Here is an 18160-nt window from a genome sequence, read left to right as displayed (position 1 = left end):
GCTGAAGAGGCTACTAAACGTGAAAGACGTATAGGTATTGTTTTTTTGATTTTTTTTGGCTTCGGTACTTGCTTTGTGGCTTCGAACTAATCAGTATTACCTACTTCAGCTGAACTATCCCCGCCACCAGAGCCGTACAATCCCATAGCTGATCCAGAAATGAAGGAAGCACTGGATATTATAAGCATGGTGAACTCCATTATCGATGAAGTCGTCGATAAACTTTTGAACGAAGTTGCAGAAAAAGTCCTTAGAGAAGAATAGATTTTATTATAATAATATTTTGAAATGCTTGATGTATGGAACAATTAAAGGAGGATTAAGCTTCTATTGTAACAAAACTATGTAACATTTGATGTATGTAACATTGAATCAAATATGTAAATTGTTGTAATTTATTTCTTTGCGATGCATGAAACATACACACATACCGCTTTTTGAGCCTTCGGCGAAAAAACACCTTCCCTTCTTTTCATGATTCATAAAGAAGGAAACCCCTTCTAGGGCAGATCCGTTATAATTGTCACCCGAAGCTTGCTTCGTGCCTTAGCACATTTTCATTCAACGAAGTATTCCCAAAGATTTGCTTCATATTCGATCTTTCTGTTGATGCGATATGATGTATGATGTGACGCTATGCCAAATGATGCAATGATACGATATGATGCAATATGATGATGCCTTAACACCCACACATACGCCCACACTGGTACACGGAAGACTCTACATCCCCTTAGGAACGACTTTTGAGCTTCTTCGCCTTCTATTTTGGTGGTATAAGTTCTGCATCCCCCTAGGAACGACTTTTGAACTTCTTCGCCTTGTATTTCGGCGGTATAAGTTCTACATCCCCTTAGGAACGACTTTGAACTTCTTCGCCTTATATTTCGGCGGTATTTGGCTCTGCATTCCCTTTGGAACAACTTTTGAGCAGAAAACTTACACTGCGCTCCCTTACGAACGACTTTTTGTAGCTTTGTCAATTTTGGCTCTGCATTCCCATAGGAACGACTTTTGAGCAGAAAACTTACGCTGTGTTCCCTTAGGAACGACTTTTTGTAGCTTCGTCAATTTTGGCTCTGCATTCCCTTAGGAACGACTTTTTAGCAGAAAACTTATGCTGCGTTCTCTTAGGAATGACTTTTTGTAGCTTCGTAAATCTATGAAGAAGATATATTTCATTCTAGTGTATGCAGAATTATTACAAGAAATTGAAACTGAGTTTTTCATTACTTGTTTCTAATACAAAAAGTGGAATGGCATAAAAGATAAAAGTACTTCAAAAGTAGGATATTTCTCAATATATGTGCTTCGATTCTGGTACAGTGTTGTTAATTGTACGAGCTTCGGACTCCTCCCTGAAGTCGCGTTGCTGTTGGGGGTGCCGGCGCCCTTCTAGCTGCTGGTTTTGGGTATGAGCAGGTGGCAATGGTGGTGGTAGTGGAAGCTGGGGCCAGGAAGTTTGTGAATGGCTTGCCGAAGCAACAGAAGCTGCAGGTTGATTGCCCACATATTCTGGTATGTAGGGAGAGTAGCACAAAGCAGTATGTAAAACCTGCTTCGGCTGGTTCTGCCGGGCTTCTGCTTCGGCAATCTCTTTTTGCTTCTAAATGGTAATCTGGCACGTTCTTGTAGTGTGGCCCTTGTCTTCACCATAGAATAAGCAATAGATTTTCCTGGGCTGATCCCCATATCTTCCTCCGAAGCCCCTGCCGAACCTGCCCCTTAGAGCTGGTGGCCTGAAGGAGCTTTGCTGCTGTCCTGAAGACTGTGAGCTGTGTTATGGCCTCTGAAATTGGCTTCCTTTGTCATCACTCTAACTGGAGCTGTGGATTGATCTGACATGCCTAGGGTGGATTCTTCCTTCGAAGCCCCTAGTCATCTCAGAAAACCTATAAGCTTCTTCCCTTCTTTGGCGGAAATCATTATCAGCCCGGATGTACTCATCCATTTTTTGAAGCAGCTTCTCCAGAGTCTAGGGGGTTTCCTGATGAAGTATTGAGCCCTGGGCCCTGGCCAAAGACCCTTGATCATGGCCTCAATGACGATTTCATTGGGCACTGTAGGCGCTTGTGCTCTCAGACGCAAGAACCTTCGGACATACGCCTGAAGGTACTCCTCATGGTCTTGTGTGCATTGGAACAAGGCCTGAGCAGTGACTGGCTTTGTCTGAAACCCTTGAAAACTGGTGACCAGCATGTCCTTAAGCTTCTGCCATGACGTGATTGTCCCTGGCCGGAGAGAAGAGTACCATGTCTGGGCCACACTTCGGACTGCCATGACGAAGGACTTTGCCATGACAGTGGCGTTGCCACCATATGAGGATATTGTTGCCTCATAGCTCATCAAGAATTGCTTGGGGTCCGAGTGCCCATCATACATGGGAAGCTAGGGTGGCTTGTATGACGAAGGTCATGGTGTAGCCTGCAGCTCTGCTGACAGAGGAGAAGCATCATCAAAAGCAAAATTTCCATGGTGGAAATCATCATACCAGACGTCATCATCATAGGAATTGTCCTAACGAAGCTCTGTGCGTTGAGGGCGCCGGTCCTGGTCATCTTGGGTGAGATGACACAATTCCTCAGCGGCTTCGTCGATCTTCCTCTAAAGATCAGCAAGACGAAGCATCTTCTCCTTCTTCCTTTGGACCTGCTGATGAATGGCTTCGAGATCCCTGATCTCTTGGTCCAACTCTTCCTCCTGAGGCGTTGGACTTGTAGCCTTCCTTTTTTGGCTTTGGGCTTCACACAATGTGTCTTGGTTGACGTTGAGTGGTTGCAGTGCTGCCCCTAGCCCTGAAGCTTTCTTCGGTGGCTTGACGAAGGTCACAGCTTGCCGAAGGTGGTCGAATGAGTTCACCGGAGGTGGGCGCTAATGTTGAGGACTTGTTCTCAAATGCTTCGAGTTAAGAACAAGGCAACACAAAATGTTAATGGTTAAAGACCTTCATCCTTCGAAGCATTATCTTCCTTAGGATATAATGATCTTCAGACAAAGGTTATGAAGGATGTCCCTTCATCATCTCAGTATATAATAAAGTAAATAAAAACATATGAAATATGGGGGATAGCATGAATAATTATATGAATTTATCAGAACATTTTTATTATCTTCTCATGAATAAACATGAATAGTATCAAATTACATTTATACCTTCGTCTTGACGGAAGGTAAAAGCCCAAGCGTGATGTGCGAGTGAATACAAGTCAGCGTGAACAGTACGGTGTCACTGTTCATCTATTTATAGGCACAGGACACAGCCTGTGTAGAATTGCATTCATGCCCTTGACAATTACTATTGACTTAGGGATAATCTATCGAGGACTAGACAACTTTTTCCCCTTTAAGTCGGTTTCATTTTTCATCGCTAAGCCGAAGCTTTTTCACGGGTAGCTTCGGCACTGCTTCATCCTTCTTCCGAACCGCTCTCTTCATATCATGTACAACTTCATCCCATGTCTGAAGGTTCCTGTACATATATTATACTGGAAAACATGTTAGTCGTGTTTTTGAGGACCTTCGGAAGACGAAGGCCCCCAACATATATATATAAGAAAATGGGAAAAAGAGAGAGAAGGAAAAAGAAAAAGGAATTCTTGGTTAAGCGGGCTCGGGGGATTCTCGGCCCAGCCGAGCACGCGCGCGACCGGCCCAGCTTGGCCTGCCAACGGGGCATGGTGCGGGGACGGCGCCGTGGGCGCGGGCCCACATGCCAGCGAGGGGAAGGGGGTTGGTGTCAGGGGGAAATGGCGGTCCGCCTGCGGGGGAGGAGGAACCGGCCGCCGGTGGTTCCTCGTCGGTGATTCGGTTCTGGGTGGTCGGGGTGGGGGCATAGCACGGGCAGGAGTAGGGGGTCACGGTGGTGGGGTCAATTTGGCCTATGGGGGCTCAGGACAGCTGGTCCATGGCGAGGTGGCGGACTCCCGCGACAGTGAGGTCACCGGTGAGGCCACGGGGCGCGATAGAGGAAGAAGGATGGTGCGCCGGGTTCGTGCTGAAGTGGTGAAACTTGTGAACTATGTTAATTGGACTCTAGGCCACCGGAGAAGGAAGGGAGAACCCACCGGAGCGAAGGGGGAGGGCGGTGGCGCTGGCTTGATTGAGCTCGGGTGAGGGGGTGAGGGGTGGTCGAGGCCGGGTGAGGAGGTGCAGCTTGGGGCGGTCCCTTTTATAGGTGCCCAGGGAGGGAACGGCCAAAACCAGCTGGCGCCGGCGAGGCGCACAACAGCGGCGATGATGGCGTATAGCGCCGGGGATGAGACGGCTCGGGGCGGGCTGCCGTGAAGGGATGCGAGCATAGTGAACTGGGGGGCGGAGCGGTGCCTAACTTCACTGGCGCAGGAGTAATGGCGGTGAGAGAGAGAGGGAGGGTGGTGGTCGGCGGGGATTGCGTCGGTGAGGTCAAGGGAGAGGAAGAAGGGCTGACGGGCGGGGCCGAGCAGTCAGCGGGAGAGAGGGAGAGCGCAGCATGGGCTAACGGGCGCGGAGAATGGGCCGCGCTTGGCCAAGAGCAGAGGGGGAGCGCGGGCGCAAGAGAGAGAGGGGGGAAGAAGCGTGGGCCGGAATCGGCCCAGCCGAGGGGGAGGAGTTTTCTTTTTTTTCTTTTTCCTTAATTCCTTTTCTCCTTTATATAAATATTCATTTATGTTTCTTAGGTGCCAAAATGAAATACTATATGTGAAGTGATACTAGCAATCATGGTGTATGCATATGATGAATGAAATGTTCATGAGATGAAATCTTAAGAGGAATAATGGGGGGTTAGGAGTTTAGGGTTTATAACCTTGGGATCAAAAACTGGGATGTTACACTCGCGGACCCGCCTTATCAGCGTAGTGAGAGTTTCCCCCCACGCGCCCGCCTCCTCTCTCTGCACCATGGGACCGCCATGTCAGCTCTGTCATCTCCGCGAACCGCCGTGGACCAGCGCGCACGCACGCCGAGAACCCTGGCCATGTCGCCTGCCCACACACCCCAGCTCCCTTTTGAGCATCACCCACACCCGCTCTCTCTCCCTGCCTCATTTCACGCAAGCTCACCCTCTCTCGCGCTCTGCTCTCGCCGGAGTTCCGCGTCCGCCGTGCCGGCCGTCTAGCCCGTCAGAAGCTCCGCCAAGCCACCCCGAGCTCCTTCCCAAGGTGAGAAACCCGTTCATATGCTTGGTTTTCCTTATTCGCGCCTGATCTTAGCCAATTTGGTCTTGCCGGAGCTCGGCCGTGCTTGCTTGCTGCCTCCGCGTGGTGTCCAGCCAATTCAGCCCCGACCCGTGCCCCTGTGTTGGCTCATAGCACTCCCCTATCCTCGCCAGAGCTAGTCCGAGCCTTATCACACCCAATCGCCCCTCCTCGCGGCCGAGATTCTTCGTCGGAGTTACCCCGACCCGCCCGGAGCTTCCCCTCCGCTGTTCTCCCATCTCTAGCCCCAGTCTCGTCGCCGAAACTAGTGAGTTAACCGGGTTCTTCTCGTCGGTCCTGGCCAACGCCGGTGACCTCGGAGCCTCTGTAGCCCACACCCGCCCTAGCTTCAGAGACTTCACCACCAAGGAGCAGGCGCGGTACCGCTCGCTGTCGTAACACCCCGGTGTTAATCTCAACCATCCGATCTCAATTGCACGACCCAGATCTCGGTATATGCTTCGAACACGCGCGCCCAGCGCCTGGACCCATCTATCGGCCGCCTGTGCCCCTGGCACTGGGCCCGACCGGTCAGTCTGCCTCCCCGCCCTCGGTCGCTGACCGCCCTGGCCCGCTGGTCAGTGCGCGCCCATGCCCCCGCGCTCGCCCGCAGAACTTTTCTCAGCCGTTGATCAGAGATCTGATGGCTGAGAAAGCCCGATACCCCTTCGCATGGTAACATTGTTAGAGACCCCCAATTTTCTGAGAATCAACTTGTTGTCCCTGGTTTTCGTGTGCAGGCCCCTGTAATCTTGTAGATTGAACCCTGGACTTTTAATTAATCACAGAATTGGACTTAATTTTGTATTTTAAACTTCAAAACTTGTTTATTTCATATCTTTTGTATATGAACTCCAAATTGGGTGATTCAAATTGCAAAATATTCATAGGATTACTCTCTGTCCAAATAAATTATGATTATTCACTATCTTTACACTTTAATTTCATGCCTAGACTATAGGTTAGTATATGTAATAGTTTGTTTATTAAATAAGAAAATAAAAAAAGAAAACCCTAATGGTGCTTAGGTGTTTAACCTTGTGAGATTAATAATATGTCATGTATGAATTTATCCCTCATATAATTTTGTGTCTCACTAAAATTAGTGTAACTAAATTATGTAGTCCATGGAGAAAGATAATATTTAGGCAATCACAAACCTCTAGGTGTGTAATTCACCCTAGAATCTAGGTTTACCTTTTGTGTTTGTATTGTTCTGTCAAACTTGTGTGCACTTGATTATATATGTTTGGTGTATTGTTCATTTGTTTTTATCCAAATGTATTGAATGCATGGTCGCTTTGTTTAGACAACGAGCAGCCCATGGTTTCTGAGTGTGTTGCCGAAGATCTTCCTGAGCAACAACCTGGTGAAGGCAAGTGTCCTCTAACGTACTATGTCCTACTTACTTTGTAATTTACAGTCCTGCATTACTTTATTGAAACCTAAGGATTGACTAGTCTGTATTTACCTTATCCTTGTTTACCTTTTGGGTTATCATGGTTAGCTTTGTGCTATTGCTTTAACTTAATCAACGAACATGATGTGAGTATTTATGATATGATGATGTTATTCCGATGATGATCTTGTGATACTTTAGAGGACTCAGGCTATTTCCTGAGTACCTCTCTATAAGGACATGTTCATTGAGTGACCACCCAGGATAACAGTGCAAACATGAGGGTGGAATGAGATGCCCTTAGCTAAATAATTAGATGAACCTAGGGGTGCAGTTGGCTTTGTCAGAGGGCCGTCAATGGGGGCCGGGGCATAGTGCTCGCTCTGCTAAGGGTGGGTGTCGAGGTTCATTCGATTTGGTTTTGTTAGTCACCCACCTTAGGGAGGTGTACTGTGTTTGTACAACTGGCGAAACCTAACGAGCAGCTATGCACCAGGGGAGCCTTTGTAAAGGCTACATAGTGAAACCTTGCCTACTCACCTTGGTAGTGATTGAGGGTTTGATTGACCTGAGGCAAAAAGGGATCACGACTCGTGGGTAAAGTGTGCAACCTCTACAGAGTGATAGAAACTGGTATATCAGCCGAGCTCACGGTTAAGAGCAGCCTTGGGATCCTCTTTGATTAGAAGAACTTTTGGATACTTTTATGATGATGCTTAATGATGATGGTTATAATTATGATCTCTACTATTTCCTCTTGGAGGGAGTACATTTGAGTAATAACTGGGTTTATTACTAAAATTTGGCTCTACTATTAGTAATAAATACTTGACCAACTAAAAGTGTAACGCCCTGAATTTGGGGGTAGAATTTTTTCTTCTTTTCTCTCACCAAATTCGGGCGTTACTCTCTTTTCTCTTTCCCCGTTTGCTCCCTCTTCCCCAATTTCAAACCAGTATAGTGACAAGTGTTCGTGTCATGTATAAACCAAAACCTAAGTGTCATGGGTGTTGCATCATGCCGAGCACATTTCTTTGTCTGATGTTGAGTGTTCGTCTCGTTCCGTTCCGGATTTCGGTTCGCGATTTAATTCCGTTTAGTGGTCCGCGCTCGTCGTGGGTTTTTGATCCGCGAAGTGGCCCAGCCCAGCTTAGTCCAGCCCAGCTCAGCCGGCCTGGCCCGCCCCGGCCTGCGCGCCCCTGGCGCCCAACCCCCCCCCCCATGCGCCCCCACCTCTCCTCTCTCTCTCATTTGGATCTCCCGCGCAACAACTTCCCTCTCCCTCTCCCACTTCTCTCTCCCCGTGGTGCCCTAGGGTTTGGAGACGGCGATCACCGGATTTTGGACCCCGAGGTGAGCTCCCCTCCCCTCCCCTTCTCCTCTCTCTCTCTCCCTCCCCCTTCTTCTCCCCACGCGCGCCCCCTTCTTCCCCTGCTCGCGCGCGCCCCATGCCCTCCCCTGCTCGCCGGCGGCGCGGCGCCCGCCCTCCCCCGGCCCACGGCCGGCCTCGCCCGCCCCTGCTCGTCGGCGGCGCGGCGCCCGCCCTCCCCCGGCCCGCGGCCGGCCTCGCCCGCCCCTTCCCCGCCCGCGGCGGCGGCGCCCGCCCTCCCCCGGCCCCGGCGGCCTCGCCCTCCCCTCCCCCGACCCCGGCGACCTCGCCCGCCCCCCGCCCGCCCCTGCTCGCCGGTTCGCGTCCCCGGCGCGGCCCCCGGCCCCGGCGCGGCCCCTGGCGCGGCCTTCGGCCCCGGCGCGTCCTCGGCGCGGCCCCGGCCGACTCGGCCGCTCCTGGCCGGTTCAACCGCCCCCTGGGCCGGTTCAACCGCCCCCTGGGCCGGTTCAACCGCCCTTGGGCCGGTTCAACCGCCCTCCCCCCCCGTTCGGCCGCCCGTTCCCGTCCCGGCCTCGCCCGACCGCGTCCCCGTTCGCCCGCGCTCGCGGTGATTATTCGATAGTTAACGTGCTGCGTCGCGCGCTTCGCCGCGTGACGGTTTGTCTAATTTCAGATTCTATCTGTGTGTTGCGTCGTGCGCTTCGTCGCGCGACGATCCATTTTTTTGTCTCAGGTTGTTTAAGGTGTAACGCCGCGTGTGCATTCACGCGACGTTCCACTTTGGACTTAGTTTAGTCGACGTATGCCGTCGTGCGCTTCGTCGCGCAACGTTTAACGTCTCCTCATAACTAAGGCGAAGTGCCTCGTTGCGTGCTCGGTCGCGCGACGAGTCGCTAGCTTTTAATTTGTTTTAGAGTGCTTTGTCGCGCGTCTCGCCGTGCGACCATTCTTTTTATTTATCTCCACCTGCTTATAATAATTAGACATGAAACATGATTTTACTTTACGCTGAACATAGTGTCTACATTAAATTTCCTTCCATTAAGCGAGTGGTTAATCTGTAATCATGTAACGTGATCATTTCTCGACTGTCTTTTCCTCTTTCTCTCTTAACCGTACTCGCGTGCCCGCGTGGAACGTCTGTTTACTTATTGCATTCTATTGTATGGTGTACTGTTCTTTTGTATTAAATATGTGGATGTATGTATGTTTGCGCTCGCATAGAGAACGATCCGGTTGAAGAGCCCGAGGAACTCGCAGGAGAAGCCCCTGAGCAGCAGTCGGTTGGTGGAGGCAAGTGTCCTTTGACCTATCTCTGTCCTATTCATTCTTTAATTCACCTCCCGCATTACACCTTTATACCTAAGGATTGACTAGCTTTTGTTATCCATGTCCTTGTTTACCTATTTGGGTTGGATTATTATTGTTTAGCTTTATGCTATTGCTCAACTCTAATCAATGAACATGATGAGATTATCTATGATACGCTGTTTTCCCTTCTCTTATTATGATGTTGTACTTGTGGCTTTAAGGGGGCTCGAGCGGTTTCTCGAGTGCCTCTCCGTAAGGACCTGTTCTATGGATGACCGCCCGGGAAAACAGTGCAACCATGAGGGTGGAATGGGGTGCCCTTAGCTGAATAATTAGAGGATCCGGGGTGTAGTTCGCTTCGCCGTCGTGCCGTCAATGGGGCTCGGTGTATGCGGCTCGCTCTGCCAAGGTTGATTTGTCCCTTGGGGAGGAGTGCGGTACATTTAGGAAACCTAACGGGCGGCTACAGCCCCGGGGAATCTTTGTAAAGGCTACGTAGTGAAACCCTGCCTATTCACCTTGGTAGTGTTTAAGGGTTTGATCGGCCCGAGGCAAGAGGGAATCACGGCTTGTGGGTAAAGTGCACAACCTCTGCACAGTGTTATGAAACTGATATATCAGCCGTGCTCACGGTTATGAGCGGCCAAGGGAGCTCCAGTGATTAGTGGTACTTGATCAGAGACATTATGGTACAGGTGGTTATGAGATCGATGGTTCTGGTTATGACTATGGTGCTGGTAAGTGGTATTCTTTCCGTTTGGAAAGGATACATCGGGTTAATAACTTGGGATAATGCTAAAACTTGGCTTTCTATTAGTAAATAATAATCTGACCAACTAAAAGCAACTGCTTGACTTATCCCCACATAAAGCTAGTCCACTACAGCCAAACAGGATACTTGCTGAGTATGTTGATGTGTACTCACCCTTGCTCTACACACCAAACCCCCCCAGGTTGTCAGCATTGCAACCACTGCTCAGGCGAAGATGAAGCTGTGGAAGGAGACTTCCAGGAGTTCCAAGACTACGACGAGTTCTAGGAGTGGGTTAGCGGCAACCCCCAGTCGGCTGCCTGTGAAGGCCGCGTTTATCTACGTTTCTTTTCCGCACTTTGATTTATTGTAAGAACTATATGGACGTCTCAGACGTATGATGTAATCAACTATTATTCCCTTTTAATACTATTTTGAGCACTGTGTGATGATGTCCATGTTATGTAACTGCTGTGTACGTGAATAACTGATCCTGGCACGTACATGGTTCGCATTCGGTTTGCCTTCTAAAACCGGGTGTGACATAAGTGGTATCAAAGCCGTGCTGACTGTAGGACCGCTAACCTAGAGTAGAATGGTCGTTCTAAGGACTATAGACCTCTGTCCCTTCCTTGACTTTGATATCCCTTCAAAAGTTGGTCATACCGACCAAACCTATGTTCTACTATATACTATACCTTGCTGAAAATCATGTTTTATCCTAATCCTTCATTTATTTATGGTTCATTACTTGCTGGTCATATTGATTCTGTTCTCACCCTTTTGCTTGCGATGTCTTTTGTAGATGGCTCGTCTTAGACACACTGCACGAAAGTCCGTCATCCCTTTCTTACCTTCCCGCTTTGCTGAGCGTCCGCTTCGCCGTCCCGTGGCCGGACAGTCCAGCCACTTGGAGAGACTGCACCACCGCCTGCATGAGGAGCAGGAACGTCGACGACAGGAGTAGGAGCAGCAGGGCTCTTCTTTCTCGCTCCAGCAGGAGATAGAGTCTGTGAGGAGCTGCTCCCCCGTGCTTCCTCTGGAGGCGCCCCCTGCACCACCACAGGGCGCCCCGGCCCCTGGAGTAGCTGCTGGAGGAGATCCAGACGACGGAGATGGCGACGACAGCTCGAGCCACGACACCGACTTCTCTGCTAACCATGAGCTGGAAGGATGGTTCGCTCGATCCATCACTCGCGACGCTGCTCGCGGGTGTCACTTCCACGATGCGCTCGATACCCTGCTACGTCGGGCACTTAACCGGCATACTTGGTCCATCGAGTATCGCTGTGTGGTCTACCAGCACTGTCGCGGGGTCTACCCGGACCGCTGGGAGGCAACTTGCTTGGTGCGCCGCCCGGAGAACAGTCTCCAGGGTGCGGAGGCCTGCTCAGAGCACTATTCTATCTCTGAACGGGACTCAGCTGAGGCAGCCATGCAAGATGCTGCACGGCGTGCGCTTTCGCACTACTGCTCGGTTTTCGGTGGGGTAGCTGACGGTCTTGACCTGAAGTATTACCCCCGCCGTTCATCTGGCAGCACAGGAGGCGTGATTGTCTCACCTGTCGGTGAGGGCAATCCTAGGTTGAGCAGCACAGTCAACCTAGCCGCCGTGCTAAACACGGAGCTGGACCATGCATTGGACGAGCTGAGTAGGGCTCGTGCTGAGATCGCCCTGCTGCGGGCTGAGCGCGCGGAACGTCGTCACCTAGAGGATGGTTCCCCCGCTCCCGTCGGGACTCAGCACCTGTACCGCTCACCTCGACGTGGATCCCAGTCTTATGGCAATCCCGACTGCAAGACCAAGATAACTCTAGAACCATAGATCGTTAGAGTTGGATCTTGTAATTAATACAAAATATATATACATAGAAGCTTTAGCCTTAGCGTTAGTCTCAGTTTTAGTTAGTCTTAGTTAGACAGGGTAGTTTGCTATATCCTGTGCATTTATGTTTGTCATGATGAACTATGTTTGGTTTGGATCTTTGTAATGATTGTCACCAGAGTGTGGGTATCCCCTGCATTTTGGTTTACCTATTATGTTAATAAAGTTAGTTATATAGTTGGGAAACCTTTTATTCCACTTTCCTCTTTATTTGAGAAGCTGTGTGGTCTGTGTTGGAGATCAGTGAAGATGCTCATCTGTTCAGTGCTGTTGAAGAATCCTCTACTCTTTTCTTATGCTGCAAGATTTGCCAGATCAGTTCTGATGTGTAGTTGCATTCTGCAGATGTCAGAGAACAGGCGCAGAGGAGGAAGGCGTGCTCAGCAGGAGCGAGCCGCTCAACAGGAAGAGGTGCCCCAGCAGCAGCACCTGCCGCCCCCGCCCCCGATGTCCATCGAGCAGATGTTTCTGATGCAGAGTCAAGCAGTTCAAGCTATCGGTCAGACTTTGGCCGCCATTTAGCAGCAGCAGCAGCAACAGCAGCAGGCCCCACCTCAGCCTCAGCCTCAGATACCTAGAGACAAGCGTGCTGAATTCATGAGAGGTCATCCGCCAACGTTCGCTCATTCTTCTGACCCCATGGATGCTGAAGACTGGCTGCGCACTGTGGAGCGCGAGTTGCATACCGCTCAGTGCGATGACAGGGAGAAAGTCCTGTATGGTCCCCGTCTGTTGAGAGGAGCAGCTCAGTCATGGTGGGAGTCTTACCTCGCCACCCATGCCCACCCTGACGCCATCACCTGGGAAGAGTTCAGAGGAAGTTTTCGTCAGTACCATGTTCCTGCAGGTCTGATGACAGTGAAGAAGGAGGAGTTCCTGGCTCTCAAGCAAGGGCCGTTGTCTGTCAGTGAGTATCGAGACAGGTTTCTGCAATTGTCTCGCTATGCTCCTGAAGATGTCAACACCGACGCCAAGCGACAGTACCGTTTCCTGAGAGGCTTGGTTGACCCTCTGCAGTACCAACTGATGAATCACACCTTCCCGACATTCCAGCACCTGATTGACAGAGCAATCATGACAGAGAGAAAGCGTAAGGAGATGGAGGATCGTAAGCGCAAGATCAGTGGACCCCAGCCTGGAAGCAGCAGTTGTCCCCGTTTCTCAGGCAATCAGCCTCAGCAGTTCAGGCAGAACCAGCGTCCACCTCAGCAGCATCAGCAGTTCCAAAGGCAGTATCCCCAGCATCAGTACCAGAACCGTCAGAGCAATCAGTCAGGAGGTCAGTTTCAGAAGCAGAATCAGCAAGCACCTCGTCTTCCTGCCCCAGCAGCCCAGCAGAACAGTCAGGCAGCACCAGCTCAGGTTGGAAACAGGGCATGTTTCCACTGTGGAGAGCAAGGCCACTGGGTGATGCAATGTCCGAAGAAGGCAGCCCAGCAGCAGTCAGGCCCCAGTGCCCCAGCAAAGCAGAATGTGCCTCAGCCTGGAGCAGGCAATCGCTCTCAGCCGCGTTACAATCATGGAAGGCTGAACCACTTGGAGGCGGAAGCAGTTCAGGAGACCCCCGGCATGATAGTAGGTATGTTCCCAGTCGACTCCCATATTGCGGAAGTGTTATTTGATACCGGAGCAACGCATTCTTTCATTACTGCATCATGGGTAGAAGCACATAATCTTCCAATTACTACCATGTCAAACCCCATTCAAATTGACTCAGCCGATGGTAGAATTCGAGCCGATAGCATTTGTTTGAATATAAGTGTGGAAATAAGGGGGATAGCGTTTCCCGCCAACCTTATAGTAATGGGTACTCAGGGAATAGATGTCATCTTAGGGATGAATTGGCTAGATAAGTATCAGGCAGTTATCAGCTGTGATAAAAGGACAATCAAGTTGGTGTCTCCACTAGGAGAGGAAGTGGTGACCGAGTTAGTCCCGCCTGAGCCAAAGAAAGGAAGTTGTTACCAGATAGCTGTTGATAGCAGTGAAGCAGACCCAATTGAGAGTATCAATGTAGTGTCTGAGTTCCCGGATGTGTTTCCAAAGGACTTACCGGGTATGCCACCAGAGCGGAAAGTTGAGTTTGCCATAGAGCTTCTTCCTGGAACCGCCCCTATCTTTAAGAGAGCTGAGTTTCGAAGTCGGAGACTTTGTCTATCTGAAAGTGTCACCGATCAGAGGAGTCAGAAGATTTGGAGTGAAAGGCAAGCTAGCACCCCGCTACATTGGTCTGTATCAGATTCTTGCAAGACGTGGAGAAGTGGCCTATCAGCTCAGTTTGCCAGAGAATTTGTCTGCTGTGCATGATGTCTTTCATGTGTCTCAGTTGAAGAAGTGCTTGCGTGTGCCAGAAGAGCAGTTGCCAGTGGAAGGTCTTGAAGTCCAGGAGGACTTGACCTACGTTGAGAAGCCAGTGCAAATCCTTGAGGTTGCAGACAGAGTCACCCGAAGGAAGACCATCAGAATGTGCAAAGTCAAATGGAATCACCACTCTGAGGAAGAAGCAACCTGGGAGCGTGAAGATGATCTGATGGCTAAATACCCTGAGCTCTTTGCTAGCCAACCCTGAATCTCGAGGGCGAGATTCTTTTAAGGGGGATAGGTTTGTAACACCCTGAATTTGGGGGTAGAATTTTTTCTTCTTTTCTCTCACCAAATTCGGGCGTTACTCTCTTTTCTCTTTCCCCGTTTGCTCCCTCTTCCCCAATTTCAAACCAGTATAGTGACAAATGTTCGTGTCATGTATAAACCAAAACCTAAGTGTCATGGGTGTTGCATCATGCCGAGCACATTTCTTTGTCTGATGTTGAGTGTTCGTCTCGTTCCGTTCCGGATTTCGGTTCGCGATTTAATTCCGTTTAGTGGTCCGCGCTCGTCGTGGGTTTTTGATCCGCGAAGTGGCCCAGCCCAGCTTAGTCCAGCCCAGCTCAGCCGGCCTGGCCCGCCCCGGCCTGCGCGCCCCTGGCGCCCAACCCCCCCCCCCCCCATGCGCCCCCACCTCTCCTCTCTCTCTCATTTGGATCTCCCGCGCAACAACTTCCCTCTCCCTCTCCCACTTCTCTCTCCCCCGTGGTGCCCTAGGGTTTGGAGACGGCGATCACCGGATTTTGGACCCCGAGGTGAGCTCCCCTCCCCTTCTCCTCTCTCTCTCCCTCTCCCTCCCCCTTCTTCTCCCCACGCGCGCCCCCTTCTTCCCCTGCTCGCGCGCGCCCCATGCCCGCCCCTGCTCGCCGGCGGCGCGGCGCCCGCCCTCCCCCGGTCCGCGGCCGGCCTCGCCCGCCCCTTCCCCGCCCGCTGCGGCGGCGCCCGCCCTCCCCCGGCCCGCGGCCGGCCTCGCCCGCCCCTGCTCGCCGGCGGCGCGGCGCCCGCCCTCCCCCGGCCCGCGGCCGACCTCGCCCGCCCCTTCCCCGCCCGCGGCGGCGGCGCCCGCCCTCCCCCGACCCCGGCGGCCTCGCCCGCCCGTTCCCCGGCCCGCGGCGGCGCTCCTCCGCCCCTCCCCGGCCCCCGGCGGCCTCGCCCTCCCCTCCCCCGACCCCGGCGACCTCGCCCGCCCCCCGCCCGCCCCTGCTCGCCGGTTCACGTCCCCGGCGCGGCCCCCGGCCCCGGCGCGTCCCCGGCGCGGCCCTGGCCGACTCGGCCGCTCCTGGCCGGTTCAACCGCCCCCTGGGCCGGTTCAACCGCCCTCCCCCCCGTTCGGCCGCCCGTTCCCGTCCCGGCCTCGCCCGACCGCGTCCCCGTTCGCCCGCGCTCGCGGTGATTATTCGATAGTTAACGTGCTGCGTCGCGCGCTTCGTCGCGCGACGGTTTGTCTAATTTCAGATTCTATCTGTGTGTTGCGTCGTGCGCTTCGTCGCGCGACGATCCATTTTTTTGTCTCAGGTTGTTTAAGGTGTAACGCCGCGTGTGCATTCACGCGACGTTCCACTTTGGACTTAGTTTAGTCGACGTATGCCGTCGTGCGCTTCTTCGCGCAACGTTTAACATCTCCTCATAACTAAGGCGAAGTGCCTCGTTGCGTGCTCGGTCGCGCGACGAGTCGCTAGCTTTTAATTTGTTTTAGAGTGCTTTGTCGCGCGTCTCGCCGCGCGACCATTCTTTTTATTTATCTCCACCTGCTTATAATAATTAGACATGAAACATGACTTTACTTTACGCTGAACATAGTGTCTACATTAAATTTCCTTCCATTAAGCGAGTGGTTAATCTGTAATCATGTAACGTGATAGTTTCTCGACTGTCTTTTCCTCTTTCTCTCTTAACCGTACTCGCGTGCTCGCGTGGAACGTCTGTTTACTTATTGCATTCTATTGTATGGTGTACTGTTCTTTTGTATTAAATATGTGGATGTATGTATGTTTGCGCTCGCATAGAGAACGATCTGGTTGAAGAGCCCGAGGAACTCGCAGGAGAAGCCCCTGAGCAGTAGTCGGTTGGTGGAGGCAAGTGTCCTTTGACCTATCTCTGTCCTATTCATTCTTTAATTCACCTCCCGCATTACACCTTTATACCTAAGGATTGACTAGCTTTTGTTATCCATGTCCTTGTTTACCTATTTGGGTTGGATTATTATTGTTTAGCTTTATGCTATTGCTCAACTCTAATCAATGAACATGATGAGATTATCTATGATACGCTGTTTTCCCTTCTCTTATTATGATGTTGTACTTGTGGCTTTAAGGGGGCTCGAGCGGTTTCTCGAGTGCCTCTCCGTAAGGACCTGTTCTATGGATGACCGCCCGGGAAAACAGTGCAACCATGAGGGTGGAATGGGGTGCCCTTAGCTGAATAATTAGAGGATCCGGGGTGTAGTTCGCTTCGCCGTCGTGCCGTCAATGGGGCTCGGTGTATGCGGCTCACTCTGCCAAGGTTGATTTGTCCCTTGGGGAGGAGTGCGGTACATTTAGGAAACCTAACGGGCGGCTACAGCCCCGGGGAATCTTTGTAAAGGCTACGTAGTGAAACCCTGCCTATTCACCTTGGTAGTGTTTAAGGGTTTGATCGGCCCGAGGCAAGAGGGAATCACGGCTTGTGGGTAAAGTGCACAACCTCTGCAGAGTGTTATGAAACTGATATATCAGCCGTGCTCACGGTTATGAGCGGCCAAGGGAGCTCCAGTGATTAGTGGTACTTGATCAGAGACATTATGGTACAGGTGGTTATGAGATCGATGGTTCTGGTTATGACTATGGTGCTGGTAAGTGGTATTCTTTCCGTTTGGAAAGGATACATCGAGTTAATAACTTGGGATAATGCTAAAACTTGGCTTTCTATTAGTAAATAATAATCTGACCAACTAAAAGCAACTGCTTGACTTATCCCCACATAAAGCTAGTCCACTACAGCCAAACAGGATACTTGCTGAGTATGTTGATGTGTACTCACCCTTGCTCTACACACCAAACCCCCCCAGGTTGTCAGCATTGCAACCACTGCTCAGGCGAAGATGAAGCTGTGGAAGGAGACTTCCAGGAGTTCCAAGACTACGACGAGTTCTAGGAGTGGGTTAGCGGCAACCCCCAGTCGGCTGCCTGTGAAGGCCGCGTTTATCTACGTTTCTTTTCCGCACTTTGATTTATTGTAAGAACTATATGGACGTCTCAGACGTATGATGTAATCAACTATTATTCCCTTTTAATACTATTTTGAGCACTGTGTGATGATGTCCATGTTATGTAACTGCTGTGTACGTGAATAACTGATCCTGGCACGTACATGGTTCGCATTCGGTTTGCCTTCTAAAACCGGGTGTGACAAAAAGCAACTGCTTAACCTTAACTCCACATATAGCTAGTCCACTTTAGCCAAACGGGACATTTGCTGAGTACGTTGATGTGTACTCACCCTTACTTTAAAACCCACGCCCACCCCAGGTTGTCCCTATTGTATTCAGTGCTCAGGAGGAGATGCAGGCAACATGGAGGACTTTGAGGAGTTCCAGGACTACGACGAGTTCTAGTTATGTTAGTGGCAAACCCCCAGTCAGCTGCCTGTGAAGGCCTTATTTGCTACGTTTCGTATTCCGCACTTTGATAATGTTAATTACAATGTTATGCTAATTACTTTGTGGATGTCTTGCACATCTTGATGTAATAAAGTACATTTCCGCTATTTACTTTGAGCAATGTGTGATGATGTCCAATTATGTATTCGTTGTGTACTTGAGTTTCTGATCCTGGCACGTACATAGTTTGCATTCGGTTTGCCTTCTAAAACTAGGTGTGACAGCGGGGTTCGATCCTGGTCATCGATCACATGATCTGCATGTAAGATTAGATCCTCGTTTCATAAAATCCTGGCCATCGGCTTCGAA

The sequence above is a fragment of the Zea mays genome, chromosome 9 (assembly GCF_902167145.1).
Source record: "Zea mays cultivar B73 chromosome 9, Zm-B73-REFERENCE-NAM-5.0, whole genome shotgun sequence".
In the NCBI taxonomy this organism is placed as follows: domain Eukaryota; kingdom Viridiplantae; phylum Streptophyta; class Magnoliopsida; order Poales; family Poaceae; genus Zea; species Zea mays.
This window is presented reverse-complemented; position numbering follows the sequence as displayed.